The sequence below is a fragment of the Ambystoma mexicanum genome, chromosome 4p (assembly GCF_040938575.1).
Source record: "Ambystoma mexicanum isolate Mex_15411 chromosome 4p, UKY_AmexF1_1, whole genome shotgun sequence".
Classification (NCBI taxonomy): domain Eukaryota; kingdom Metazoa; phylum Chordata; class Amphibia; order Caudata; family Ambystomatidae; genus Ambystoma; species Ambystoma mexicanum.
In genome coordinates, this window is record NC_090927.1 from 47,094,248 (window position 1) to 47,108,939 (window position 14,692).

Here is a 14,692-nt window from a genome sequence, read left to right on the forward strand (position 1 = left end):
ACGATGTTTTCTAAGAATTCTCGGGCCAATACTGAGGCTGAAGGTAGACCCTTCAGGGGAATGAAGTGAGCCATCTTGGAGAATAGATCCACGACTACTAAAATGGTAGTATACCCCGAGCATGGAGGTAAGTCTGTGATGAAATCCATGGACAGGGATTTCTAGTGGCTGTAATAGGCCGGCTGGTTTCTCCTTCTGACTTTTATTCTGGGCACACACACCGCAGGAGATTACAAAGTCTCTAATATCCTTTTTCCATGATGGCCACCAGAAGTGTCTTTTGATCTTTTCCATGGTTTTGGTAATGCCAGGGTGACCCTCCATTAGAGAGTCGTGATAACAGGAGATTACTTGTTTTTGTATTTTCTCACAGGGCAAGTGCAATCGTCCTCGGAAATATGGTAGGTCTTGATCCACTGAGAATTCTTTTCCCTTTAATTGCCAGTCCTGCAAATCGGCCGGGGGTTAGGAGTGATTTAACTGTGGTCTTGATGTCTTCAAAGGATTGAGCGCTGACCAAACCCAAAATCCTTTGTTCTGGGATTATGGGTATTGGTTCTGGATTGGTCAAATGTTCATCTACTCCCATCCGGGAGAGGGCATCTGCTTTTCCGTTCTTACTGCCTGGTCGATAAGTAATTATAAAGTCAAATTCAGCCAGAAACAGAGCCCAGCGAAGCTGTCTGGAAGACTGAGCTTTGGCCGTCTTTAGATATTGTAAATTGCGGTGATCAGTCATTACAATGACTGTGTGTCTGGCTCCTAAAAGATAATGCCGCCAGGCTTTAAAGGCCGATCTGATAGCTAAAAGTTCATTGTCTGTAATTGAATAGTTGATCTCGGGAGCCGAAAACTTGCGGGACCAAAAGGCAACAGGATGTAATTGGTGTGTGACTGGATCTCTTTGTGATAAAACTGCCCCCATAGCAAGACTAGAAGCATCCGTTTCCACGATGTAGGGGAGTTCTGGGCGAGGATGTTTTAGAACAGGTGCAGAAATGAATTTAGCTTTTAAGTCCTGAAAAGCTTGTTCTGCTTCAGAAGACCACACAAAACGTTTGTTCTTTTTTAACAGAGCGGTGATGGGCTGGACTATCCGAGAAAATTCAGGAATTAATCTGCGGTAAAAGTTAGCGAAGCCTAACATGCTTTGAACTCCTTTTACAGAGGTTGGTGATGGCCACTTGATGATTGCATCGACTTTCTTTGAATCCACATGGACTCCGTTTGGTGACAATATGAATCCCAGGAACTCGACTTCAGTTACGTTGAAAACACATTTTTCAAGCTTAGCAAAAAGATTATGTTGACGCAATCTCTCGAGAACCTCTTTAACGTGTCTCTGATGTTCCTCTTCAGATGATGAATAGACGAGGATGTCATCAATGTAGACAACAACACACACGTCTATGAGTTATCTAAGGACATTGTTCATAAAATATTGGAAAGCGGCAGGAGCGTTACAAAGTCCAAAGGGCATCACTTGATATTCGAAGAGCCCGTACTTGGTGCGGAAGGCCGTTTTCCATTCATCGCCCTCTTTTATTCGTACCAAGTGGTAGGCTCCTCTGAGATCCAACTTTGTATATATACATGCGTCTTTGACTTGGTCCAGGAGTTCAGGGATCAAAGGTAACGGGTATCTGTTTTTAACGGTGATTTGATTCAGAGCGCGGTAATCTATGCAAGTCCTAAGGTCTCCTTCCTTTTTTTGGAACGAAGAACAAAGCCGATGAAGCTGGAGATTTTGAAGGACGGATAAACCCGTTAGCTAGGTATTGGTCCAGATATTGTCTGAGGTGAAGGTTCTCTGGCTCGATGAGGGCATAAATCCTGCTGCAAGGAGGAGTTGTTCCGGGTATCAGATCTATTTGACAGTCGTAAGACCTATGAGGAGGCAGGGTGTTAGCTTGATCCTTCCGGAAGACGTCTTGGAATTCCTGGTATTCGGGAGGTAATTTGGGAACCTCCTCAGAAGAGATTGCCGCCAGTGAAACATCAGGCCGAGGATAACAAGTGGTAAAACATTCTGGAAACTGAACCGTCTTTGCTCGCCAATCGATCTGAGGATTGTGCTTCTCTAACCAAGGGATTCCCAGAATGATCTGGAACTGAGGGCCTTGATCACATCGAACACGATTCTCTCCCAGTGTCCATCTTGACTCACCAGCGTCACTTCTTGGGTGGCGTGCGTTACTGGTCCGGAGGCTATCTCCGTGCCATCCACAGTAGTAATGACGTCTTTTACTGCCTTAGGGACAAGGGGGAGATTCATCCTTGATACCATTTCACGGTCCACATAATTACCGATTGCTCTTCTGTCGATGTAAGCTTCAATTGCATGCAAACGATCTGGACGTTCAGGACTAATGAGGACCATGGGTACCACGAAATGCGAGGTCACGGGACAGATCTTAACGCTCGGCAAGAGGACCTCTACTCTTGTCGGGCTAGGTCGTTTCCCTGCTCAGAATTTGTGGTACAGGTATCCGCGGCTCCTACAGCCTTCTTAGCTGGTTTCACTGGACAGTCCCGAAGAAAGTGTCCTGAGTTTCCGCAATAGAGGCATAATTGCAGCTGTCTTCTTCTTTCCCGCTCTTTCTGGGTTAAAGGTCCTTTCATGCCCCCTATTTGCATGGGTTCCACAGTGTCAGATCCCCTGATAGAGGTCTGTGGTTTAGAAAACACTCGGATATCAAATTTGGAACGATCAGCCTTCCTGTTCTGTAGTCTGTGGTCCAATTGGACAACTAAGTCAATATAGTCAGAGCATTCTTGTGGAGGATTCACAACTTGAGCTAACACATCCTTGAGCTCTCCACGCAGGCCTCTGTAGAAAAGCGTTATTCTCTTATCCTCGGGCCATTGAGTTTCCACTATAAGTCTGTTGAATGAGGCTATATAAGTCAAGAGGTCTTGATTACCCTGTCGTAATGAAAGAAGTTCATTGTCCAAGGCCTGCCCTTGTGCATGTCTTGCAAACAGTTTCTCCATGCTGGACTGGAAGGCCTGGAAATCATGTAAAACCGGATCATCCTGGGTGACTAAAGGGATCGACCAATCTGCGGCGCTGCCACTGAGATAAGAAAGCACGAAAGCCACCTTGGTCTGGTCTGTTGGGAATGCAGCTGGTCGACACAAGAAGTGTAGGCGGCACTGGTTGATGAACACTGCGAATTTCTTTGGATCACCAGAAAAGCGTTCGGGCGGAGCCAAGGGCACATTACCGGGTAGATTGATTTGCACTGGATTTAAAGATGATGCAGAAGGATAACTTCCTCCTCGAGCGGGCAAAGGTGTCTGTCCTGCATGCGTTTGTAGCAACTGCCTAGCAAGGTCCTCTGTTCGCTCCTTGGAAATTATCAGTTCTCTTCTTAGAGAGTTTGTTTCCTGACGAGCTGCATGTACTTCTGCTCTTAATTCCCCGAGCAACTGGGCTAATTGATCAGTGTCTGAGGTTTCCATTGCGCCTGGGTAGGAGTTTTGTGGTGGGCTTCGCGTTCTGTAACGCTCACCTGATTCCCACGGAGGTGCTGGTCTTGGCAGGAAGGTGTCTGTGACTCGAAAAGTGATGTGCAGGACTCGATTAGCTTCTGGGGTCGAACCTCTTCGCACTGTGTGTCGAACTCGAAGGGTGAGGTTTCTGCAGGCGAAAGAATATCGGGGTTTATGGTCTGGGTTGTTGAATATCCCTCTCTCTCTCTCTCTTTTCCTAGCTTCCCGTAGAGCCCCCAGGTCAACGTGCTCACCTTAGATAGGTGAATGCTGGACTCTCCATCTGCGTCTGGTGCAGGGTGCCGTTGCCAGTTCCTTCACTGGTTAAACATAGGCCTCTTGAATTCAGAGGATGATTACCGTCGTTATCTGCAAGAGCGGTGAGTTTCTGGACACCTTTTGTCTTTAAAGTCTTTAAATGCGTGGCACGTTAATATTGAAGACTCTGTATAATGCTTTTCCCTTTTTGTTTTGCAGGACTCTTGAGATGGAAGATGGAGTGAAGCACCTGGAAATTCGTAAGTAATGGCAAGCGCTCTAACTGTCTTTTTCCTTGCAGCTTAGTTCGTGTTAAAGAGACGCCGGAGTATTCACAGGCGTTTTATTGCGACAAGCGTGATGGGCCTAAGTAAATACCTGTTTAATGTCTCTTCTTTTGTCTTTCAGATGTTGGTTTGCAGCGCCGGAGTTCGCGGAATGCCAGTAAGTATTTAAGATACTTTATCTTCACAGGCGGCGATGCAGAATGAAGAAATCCGGAATTCACGGCGTGCCGGTAAGTATAACAATGCTTTTGTCCTTGCAGGCGGAGGTGCAGAGTGAAGACATGGCCGCAGCCGAAGGATCAGGTGAGTAAGCACTGCGTGTAAAGGTTGCCTTGCTAACCTGTTGTTTCTTGTCTTTGCAGGTGCTGCTGTTGACTGGATACAGAAATGGTAAGTATAATTCTTGCAGGTTCAGGATCGAAAGAAGAAAGGCTGGAACAGACTCGGTGAGCGTTCTGCTGCAGATGCATAGTAACGCGAAGCACGCTTCATCTATCGGGTGTGGTTTAAATAGCCTTGGAGTGATGAGGCGTCTTCTTCCACGGCCCCGCCTAGGTAAGAAAAGAGTTCCAGTTTCCAGAATAGTTCCAGTGCTGTATCCAGGGAGTGGAGCTGCCCCACCCAGGTAAGAAAGTAGTTCCTGTTCACAGAGGGCTTCTAAGTGGCTGGTAAGTAAGCAGCATGGTCTGCTGCAGGTAAGTCCACCCAAGCATCTTCACACCTATTATGAGCCCGGCGCTTCCAGTGCCGGAACCGATGGTTTTGATGAGCCTGGTGCCACCGGCACCAGAACAAGGTCCAAAAGGTCCCAGTGGGGACCGGCTGGTGCCTAGGATTAGGGTTAGGGGCCTGCTTCCAAGGACGTTGGGCTGGTCCTGGCTCCTTGGAAGCAGTGATCATGACAGCGACCCCAGCCACCGCTCCTTTATTCAGGCACTGGCCCAGAGTATGCTTGTTTGTATTTGTGTTTCTTTGCAGTAGTAGGGAGAGAACTCGGGTTAGAATAAGATTCTGGACCAAGGGCTTTCTGCAAGACATCCTGATGGGCACCCTTTGATGTATATCTTTGTAGGGAACAACATTTTAGGACTAGGGACAGGTTAGGCCTTGTTTTTCCTTAAAAAAGGAATAAAGAAGTGTTCAGACACCATGCCTCCTTGCCCGTCTCCTGATTCTGACCCACCACAGTAGCTATGATTTCATGTGGTTCATGGCCACCATATTGATAGAGGCAGAAGGGGGATATTGGGACTGCTTTCTAGAATTATCACAATAGATCCTCTGTTTTGAGCAGAAACTAAACATTGTGGACAAAGAGCAGCAACGCCAGCGCCCTGGAGACTCACAACACCTGCTCAGATGCACAATCTTTCAGAAGTTTGTCACATGTTTTAAACATAATTTAATGCAATGTCCTTTTCAAAATTAAAATGTTTGGTAATGTATATATACATACACTACTTAACTTAGGTGGAAATAAACCTTTCTCCAGTGGAGACACATCGCTTTGATTTCATTTATTTTTAGTAAAAATAAACCAAATTCAGGTTCCTCCATGTAGGACTTCCCTGCGTCTCCTGCTGGTGGTGCCAGGCAAATGCAAAGAATAGTAAGGGGCTTCATCAAATATCCCCCGCCCCACCCCGAGATTTACAACAACTTGCGACAGCCGTGTCTCTGGAAGGAAAATGCACGGTTTACTAATTTTATACAGGTGTAACTGCACATCTCACCAAGCCCTAAAATTATTTGGGACATGAGCCACAGCGGGAAGCTTCCAGTCCTATTTCTATGTCAACTGGTGAAACATGGTGTCAGCCTTTTCCAATAGCTCATTTACCCCTGCCTCTACCTATTGTATGGGAAACTACAACTCCCATAATTCCACCCACTTCACTTATATAAAACTACTGAGACGAGGAAGATGAGGAATAAGGTCAGAAGGATTAACTCATATGTTTTACAAGAGCCCTGCCACGTTAATAAGATCAGGCAGAGTCAGGCACGTAACTCTAACAACACACACCTGCCACTTATTAACACTGTGTCATGATAAAAGGTGACACACAAGCACACTCTGAGCGAGGCTGAATACGAGAAAGAACAACTCTTCCAGAGCTGAGGCAAACCAGGCTGACAAAGCGGGAAGTACAAAGGCCTGTGCAACATTTGCCATGAGAACGAGAGAATCCGTTGAGAAAACCACGCATTGCAGAGAGGCTGTAAGCATTCTGAGATGGAAGTTGAATGAGAAGGAGGGGCATATCTTCCAAATGTTCCAAGGTGGCTCGATTCCCCTCCCGAACAGGAGAGGAGGTCGGGGAGGTGAAAGGAAGATGCTGGCAATGGCCTTGTGCATTAAAGGAAAGGCGTCGCTAAGAGGACCCAATTAACACGACCAGTGAGTCCGGTCTGTGTTCAAAGCAAACGAGAGAGATAACACGAATTAAAGCTGAATGCAAAAGACGATTACTGAATGATGAGAAAAGATCAAAGAAAACAGAGTGATCCTGCAAGGAGGGCTCTCATATTCGAAAGACTCTGAACTAATGCAGTTGAAATGATGTTACACGCTACACTGAATGCTAGAAAGTAATCGCAATTGGGAGCGCAAGTTCATCAATGGAAAATCAGAAACATGTGAACATTATGAATGCCAAGGCGTTAATAGCACAGAGACGTTGAACATTGTGAGAACTACAAGTAGAACTAAAAGAACCAAGAAGCCTTGGCGTTTGAAGTTTTTAATTGTTGTGAAAGCTGGGAAATTGTTCTAAGGAAAGTCGAAGTAGTCATGCAAAGGTCGAAGACAAATCCTTTGCAGTCTCAGAAGTCTTCGACAGGAAAAGCTAAATTATAACTAAGTGGACTGAAACTTGGGGAAGGGAATCAGGTGTAGAAAAGATAGCAGGTTTGAGCCCAGCAGAGGGAAGCCTCTGTGGTACTGTGATCCATTACTTGTTACAAAGTGAATTCTACGTTGATGACAAGGCAGAGAAAGCCTGAAAGATCTGTGAACTGTTATGTTATTCCAGTAAGCCAGTGTGCCAAAGCTGATGTGCCAGCCACCTGTCCCTTTCACTCCCCAGTGCCTTTGAAGGAGGAAGGAGTGGTAACTGTGAGAAACCAAAGGGTTTTACCCACTTGTCCTCGGGGACTTATCATCCTGGTGGCCAGGACACAGCCATCGCTTTTGGATCCGGTTCCTGGGGGTGGACCGGTATGGAAGGATCACCTGGGTGAGGGGTCTTCGGGGAGTGGGGGTTAGACGACCGATGGTGAGACGCAGTATTCCCCCCCCTTTCCTGTACCCTTGACCCCTCCTATTTCAGAGGATTCTCAGATGTCCAAACTCCCACCCTTTCTACACAAACAATGGGCTGAGGAAGAGAGTGACTGAGAGTAAAGAGGCTAACCCTTACACATTTCATTGGACATGCCCCGCTAATCCGGTCAGGCAAAGTCAGGCACTTGACTTTAACTACATACATCTCTCCCCACACGGATAAAAGGCAGAACATAGAGACACACTCTGAGCAAAGTGGAACACGAGAAGCAGCAGAACATCCGGCGCGAAGGCGAACCTAATGGAGCAGAGCGACGTATCGAGGGACGAGAACCACAGGCAAAGGAACCCAGGAGATCCCTGCATGAGGTTGTTGCCTCCAAATAACCGTAAGATACGCAGAGAAGGCCAAATCGCAACCAAGAAGACTGCATTGTGTTTTGAGGGCGCCCGTGACCCTCCCAGGTGAACAACAGAGTTGGGGAGGTGAGGCCAACACTGTGTAATTAACCTTGACTCATGAATTAATTAAAAAGGAAAAGACAAGAAAGGAATGCACAGAGCCAGTGAGTTGGCGAGTGAGATGAAAGACCGGTGTGTGTTAAGGAAAGATGGAAGTGGCAACAATATATCTTACAATTGAAGGCTGAACGTATGTGGATGAGACGCGAATGAAGGCAGACATGTAGCGAACTTTAAAATAACCGATAACTGTGAAGCCCACGATACAGAGTAGCAGAGTGGTCCGGCAAAAGGAAGTAGCCCACCCCAAAGTCTCCACAAAAGGTGAAATGTTTTTGTTATAATGTCACGTAGTGAATGAACTTTAAAAGCTTGATGATTATGATTGACCCCGGCAAAATGGGAAATGGAAAGTGAATATTGAACTCTTGTGCTTATGATGTTGAACTACATAGAGTAAATAAACCCTGGGGCAAATAACACATGAGTGCGAGCTGAAGGGAATGTCGAAGGGGTCCTGTGGAGGTCTACAGTAAAAGAGTTGCACATTCGAAAGTCTTCGACAATCGGAAGTGTGATAAGTTAGAGGAAGGGAATCGAGATTACTCCCATGTTAGGATTAGGGCTAGTCAGGAGTTACCCCAACCTTGCTGAAAGTAAAATAAAGGTTTTTGACGCTTACATCTATTGTTCTTGTGCCTACTGTTGATACCATGCCTTTCTTACAGAACACTGAGGTTAGGTAAGTATCAAGGAAGAGGGGGCAGTGGGAAAGAGGAAGGAGGATACATGCAGGGACTCACACATTGCAATGACAGGCCACACAGAAATGCAGGGCAAAAGAGTCACATCAAAACAGCACAGTGGGTCTCATTACGAGTCCGGCGGTAATCGAGGCAGTAAAACCGCCTGGTTACCGCCGGACCCGTATTACCATTCCGCCTCCGTGATTCCCGGAATTACCGGGGCATTACAACCCCGGTTTCCCGGGAATCACCGAGGCGGAATGGTGTTAATCCCCATTCCCATTGAGTCCTATCGGACTCAATGGGAATGGGGATCATGGAAACACCGGCAGCATCTCGTTATGCTGCCAGTGTTTCCTCGTCCGCCTGCAGGCGGGTGGTGTTAACCCGCCAGGTCAAACCTGGCAGGAACATCAGCTCCCGCCTGCAGGAGTCGGGATCAGGTGGTCTGAAAAACAACGGTGGCGGCGGGTTTACCGCCACCGTTATTTCCGGACCCCCTGATTTGTAATGAGGCCCAGTAAAACCATTAACAGAAGAGAATGGAGGGAGGGACAACATCATCAATACTGTCAGGAGGCCACAAGGGCTAAACAGCACAGTAAACCATTAACAGGCGAGAATGGAGGGAAGTACAGCATCATCAATACTGTCAGGAGGCCCACAAGGGCTACAAAAAAGACGGGACTCATGAACGCCAATTCCCAGGATTTCTTTGCAAGTCAAATAAGCTGAACAGAAAAGTGATGATCTCAAAAACTAAGGACGTGACGTGGTCTCATTTCTCAGACACATGGTCGGTTTTTCCTGAACCCTTGAAAGTTGCTTGGTCCTTCATAACAGGCTTCCTAGGGGATCCTGAAACCTGTTACCAGTCCTAGATCCACAAGACTTACCAAGCAATTCCTGTTGGCACCAGATCCAGCTAAAGGTAGGTGTAGTTCCTGTCAGGTTGAGGTTGAGACAGAAGTCGACACCTGCCCTTCCTAAAACCCCAGGCATACTCAGGCCCAAACACCATCCGTCTACAAAGTTTATGGCTTCTTCTTCGTCATGCTCACTATTCCTCCGCTGGCATCCTTGCCCGAATCTTGTTCCGTCTCCTGAGCCTGCCTTGGGACATACTGGCCTCCTCCTGCCTTTCTGACAAGTCCTTTTAGGGGGGAGTCCCCATCCTCCTCTTCTTCTCAAGCCCGATTTCACTCAATGTTATTGGCTCCTCCTTACTACATCCACCTGTCCCATCTCTCATTGTCCCCAATACCTCTCTAATGTTCCTTGTATTGTTCTTCAACCCCATGAATGAAGCTTCTCTAAGAACCGACACTGTCTGAATGAGCTCTTTCAGTTGTAAAGTTCTCTTCCTTTTCCACTGGGATGGGCTTTTGGTTATGGTATTGAAATGTTATGTAAATGTGGCAGGGTTGGGGTGCTCCTGTAATCACTTTGGCAGTAGGGGGATGGCAGTGGCTTGCATCTGATCTGTCTGCCACATTGGATGCCACTTCTCCCGCCCTGCTACTCTCTAGTGTTGCCCTCCTGGGCACCCTTTGCTTCCCTTTTTTCTCAGCATTTGAACTGAATGTTGGAAAGACTCTTGCTAAGGTTTTAAAGCCCAATGACACAATTACATCGACACAGGTAATTGTATTTATGTTTCTTTATTGCGAGACCCCGCAGCCTCTAGCTACAGCTCCCCTCACTCAACGGCTGCTGCGGAATGTTGATTCTGATCGTAGATCAACATTCCACCAGATGCCTATGCACGAGCCCGTGCGTATTACAACATATCCTCTTCCCTTAGATAAAAATGTTTACAAATTTTCTTAACAATGGAAAATGAAACACAATCACATGACATGTAATAAATGCTTCTTACTTTAACCAATATAACCATCCAAGTAGCATAGAATATTAGATGTACTCCACTCTTAACAAACATAATCCCTAAATCTTATGGGACGCCCACAGCTCCTACCGACACGATCCCTATGTTGAACTGGATCAGGTTCCTGAGCCATGGCATTCTGAACTTCCACATTTACCTGTGGATCAACAGGACCTAGGATTGGCACCCCCTCTTGCTGTTCACTCCCAATGGATTGAGACACCACAGGATTATAATCCATCGCTGTTTCCTGTGTTTCCTCCTCCCACTCCACCCCATCCTTATCCACATGTCCACATCCATCCACCGCCACACGCCTCTTACTCCAAACAGAGCCATCCTCCAAATGCACATACCCTTTTCCCACTTTAACAACCTTCCTCGAGGGCATAAAAGTGCTGTACCCTTTATGAACTAATCTAGGATTCTTTATGTACACCTGATCCCCAGGCTTTACATTCAACTCCTTCCTACTCCTTTGTGAGGATTCCATAGTCTGCTGGCGCTCTAAAATGCTGCGATGTATTGCTTGCAAATCCATCTCGCATGGGCCCCCACCCCCCATAGCCAATGTCCTCAACCTTGTACCTGCCTTCCTGCCCCTCATTAGTTCAAATGGAGATCTTCCCGTAAGCACGGCCGGAGTCCTCCTATATGCAGCCAAATATTGTGTCACAACTTCTTGCCAATTCCAACCATTGGCCAACGCCAATTGTATGGCTGACTTAATCGTGCCATTGGCCCTTTCAACCAGACCATTTGCCGACGGATTATACAGAGCAGTCCTATAATGCGAAATGGCATGCTTTTCCAAGAATTCTCTCATGGCACTAGAAGTGAACTGCACACCATTATCCGTAACTAAACTTGCCGGTAAACCCTCACGGTCAAACACTTTTCTCAGAAAATCAATTACAGTACTGGTCGTAATATCCGAACACGCCGCCACCTCAATCCACCTGGACGTATAGTCCACCAACACCAACATGTACCTGGACTCAGGCTCTAAACAGTCGAATGGACCCATAATGTCCAAAGCCAATTTCGACCATACCTGCTCTGGAACCTCAACAGGATGCACCGGTTGTGGACGCAGTACCTTACTCTTATCACTGACAGAACACGCTTGACACTCTTTCACCACCTGTTCCACATCCCTGTCCATTGACGGCCACCAATACTCCTCCCTCAATCTCCTTTTAGTCAATGATCGGCCCAAATGACCCTCATGTGCCAATTCCACCATTCTCCCCCTCAAACTTATCGGGGGTATCAATCTACTACCCCTGGAGAAACCCCAAGGACCCTCTGCTAATTCCTGGAGAACCTGACCATAACCTTTCCCTTCCGGCCTTTCCTTCACAGTGTGCCACCCCTTCACCAAACCTTCCTTAATCCACTTTAACTCAATGTCACCCTCAGACTCCTGATCCCACTCCGACTTCTCCACAGCCGAAGTGACCAACGCAACCTGACACTCCAGCGCATCATCCTCCTTCCCTACTTCCCCCTCACTATCCTGCTCTGCAACTGGCAACCGGGACAAACAATCCGCGACAACATTCAATTTCCTCGGAACATACTGCAAAGAAAAATTGTAATCTTGTAACTGTACAGACCACCTCGCAATCCTCGGGGATACTGCCATGACTCCCTTGGAAGAAAATACCTGTACCAACGGTTTATGGTCCGTTCTGACTACATAAGGTATTCCCCACACAAATGTCCTGAAATATTTTGAAGCCCACAACACTGCCAAAGTCTCTTTCTCTATTACCGAGTATCTGGTTTCCACATCTCTCAAGGTCCTCGAAGCAAAAGCCACCGGGACCCATTCCCCATTGATGCATTGCTCCAGCACTGCCCCTAGGCCCACCTCACTTGCATCCACCGTCAAAGCAGTTCTATTTTTTGGGTCAAATGATTTCAGACATGGAGCCTTCTCCACCTCCCTCTTAACCAGCTCAAATTCTGCCGCACACTCCGCAGACCATACAAATCTTACACACTTCCTCATAAGAGCTCTCATGGCCACAGTTTTTTCCGCGTAATTTGACACAAATTTAACATAATACTCTGCAAGACCCAGGAAAGCCCTTAGCTGATCTTTATTAACCGGAGCTGGCGTATCCCTCAACACTTGTACCAACTCCCTTTTTGGACTTACACCTCGTGAACTCAAAGTGTGTCCCAGATATGTGACCTCCTCCACCCCCACCTGACACTTTGTTAATTTTACTGTTAGACCACTCTCTTTAAGAATTTGCATGACCTTCCTTACCCTTTCATCATGTTGCTCCCTGCTGCTGCCCCACACCAAAATGTCATCTTGAAAGTAGCTGACACCCTCCACCCCTTCAAACAACTGATACATTAGCCTCTGAAAAACTGCCGAGGCCGAAGCCAAACCAAACGGCATACGACAAAATCTAAACGCCCCGAATGGAGTCACAAATGAAGTAAGAGGTCTCGACTCAATATGTAGGTCAATTTGGTGATACGCCGTTGACAAATCAAAAGTCGAAAAATAATTGGCCTCACCCAACGTCAAGAGCAACTCATTAATATTTGGCAAAGGATGCCGATCCACCCATATGCTGGCATTTAACTCCCGGAGATCCACACACATTCTGATGCTGCCATCACCCTTCTTCACTAGAACCACAGGAAACAACCACTCCGAAGCCTCAATGGGTTCTATTATTCCTGCCGCCTGTAACTTAGACAATTCCGCCTTAAATGCCTCCCTCACTGAAACAGGCACCCCCCTCACCTTATGAACTCTCGGCACTGCCCCCTTCTTCAACACAATGCGATGCGTAAAGCCCTTAAGCTTTCCCAGGATGTCGGAAAATACTTCCGGAAACTCACTCATAAGCACTGTAGGAGTAACTCCTACATCCTTCTCTTCCCTTCTCTCCCTGACACTGAGAACCGGTTCTTTTTCACCTGGATGAATTTGTATTTTTAATGCAGCCTGCTCGTCCCAACCCAACACACTTGTCCCTTTTTTAGCCACATACAATTTACCTAAAGTTTGCCTTCCTTTGAATGAAAAATTTGACCAATCATAACCCAGTAGCTCAATGGAACTTTGCCCATATGCATACGTCTGATATCTGGAGCCAACAAAGTAGAGATCGGCTTACCCAAAACCTCTTGATACACTTCCGGAGACACCAGTGTATAAGGTGACCCAGAATCCACCAACATATCCACCGGGTGCTGGTCCACCAATACTGACACCCATGGACCCTTCCGCCCACCACCCTCCACATGTAATATGACAGTCTGTTTAGGACCCCCACCTGAAGCTCCCTCCAGGCCCATAGTCAACTCTTCTGTAGTTACATTTGCGACCACCTGCCCTTTACACATTCGTGCAAAATGGCCCATCCTTTTACATTTCCTGCACTCTACCTTGCTAGCCGGACAGAATTTCGAATCCACTGTATGACTTGCCCAACCACAATTTTTGCACACTTCTTTACTTTTAGGTGCTCTATTCCCTTGTGCAACCCCTTTGTCCAGAGCCTTCTTGCACTTTGACACCACCGCATGCACCGTCTCCCTATTTCCATCCCTTTCGGTAACCATTTGTACACTCGCCTTTGAGGCTTCAATTGCTCTAGCAATCTCCAGAACCTTATCCAGTGACGGATCGCTCTCAATCCACAATCTCTCTCTGATTTTTTGATTTGACGTTTTCATCATTATCTGATCCCTTATATGTTCCTCACCGTTACCCGGGAACCCACATGTAGCCATGAGCGCACGTAAGGCTGTAACATATGAATCTATACTTTCCGTGGAAACTTGTGCCCTCGAAAAGAACTTATACCGCTCTAAAACCACATTTACTCTTTTTCCAAAACGTACTTGCAATTTCTTCAAAGCTGTCTCATAGGCACTTACAACCATTTCCCCTTCACCTCCCCCTTGAATCATTACATTCTCTCCTGGCAGGTGACGAAAAACTCTCAAGCCCTCCGTGCCAATACAATTAAGCAAAGCAGCCTCTTATTCATCATCATTAAACTTTGCCCCACCAGCAGCCCGCAAGTATACTTTAAAAGCATCTACCCACTGCTCCCAAGGCACCACTGGCTCTCCTGGGTTAGGCAGAAATGCTGGTGGAGGCCTAGCTGCTGTATGCAACATGGTCAACTTTACTGGCAAAACCTTGTGCCCACCCAAAATAGCTTATACACACTCTTAAGTGCCCTTATAATCCGCAACACTTTGAGTCAGTAGGCACCACATCAACCAA

General features: G+C 46.8%; 1 protein-coding gene across 1 annotated transcript in view; it reads right to left on the minus strand.

The window, feature by feature from the left end:
* The window catches only part of LOC138452965 (zinc finger protein 91-like), a 385,395-nt gene that overhangs the window by 250,350 nt on the left and 120,353 nt on the right, over positions 1–14,692 (minus strand). The window lies entirely within an intron of this gene.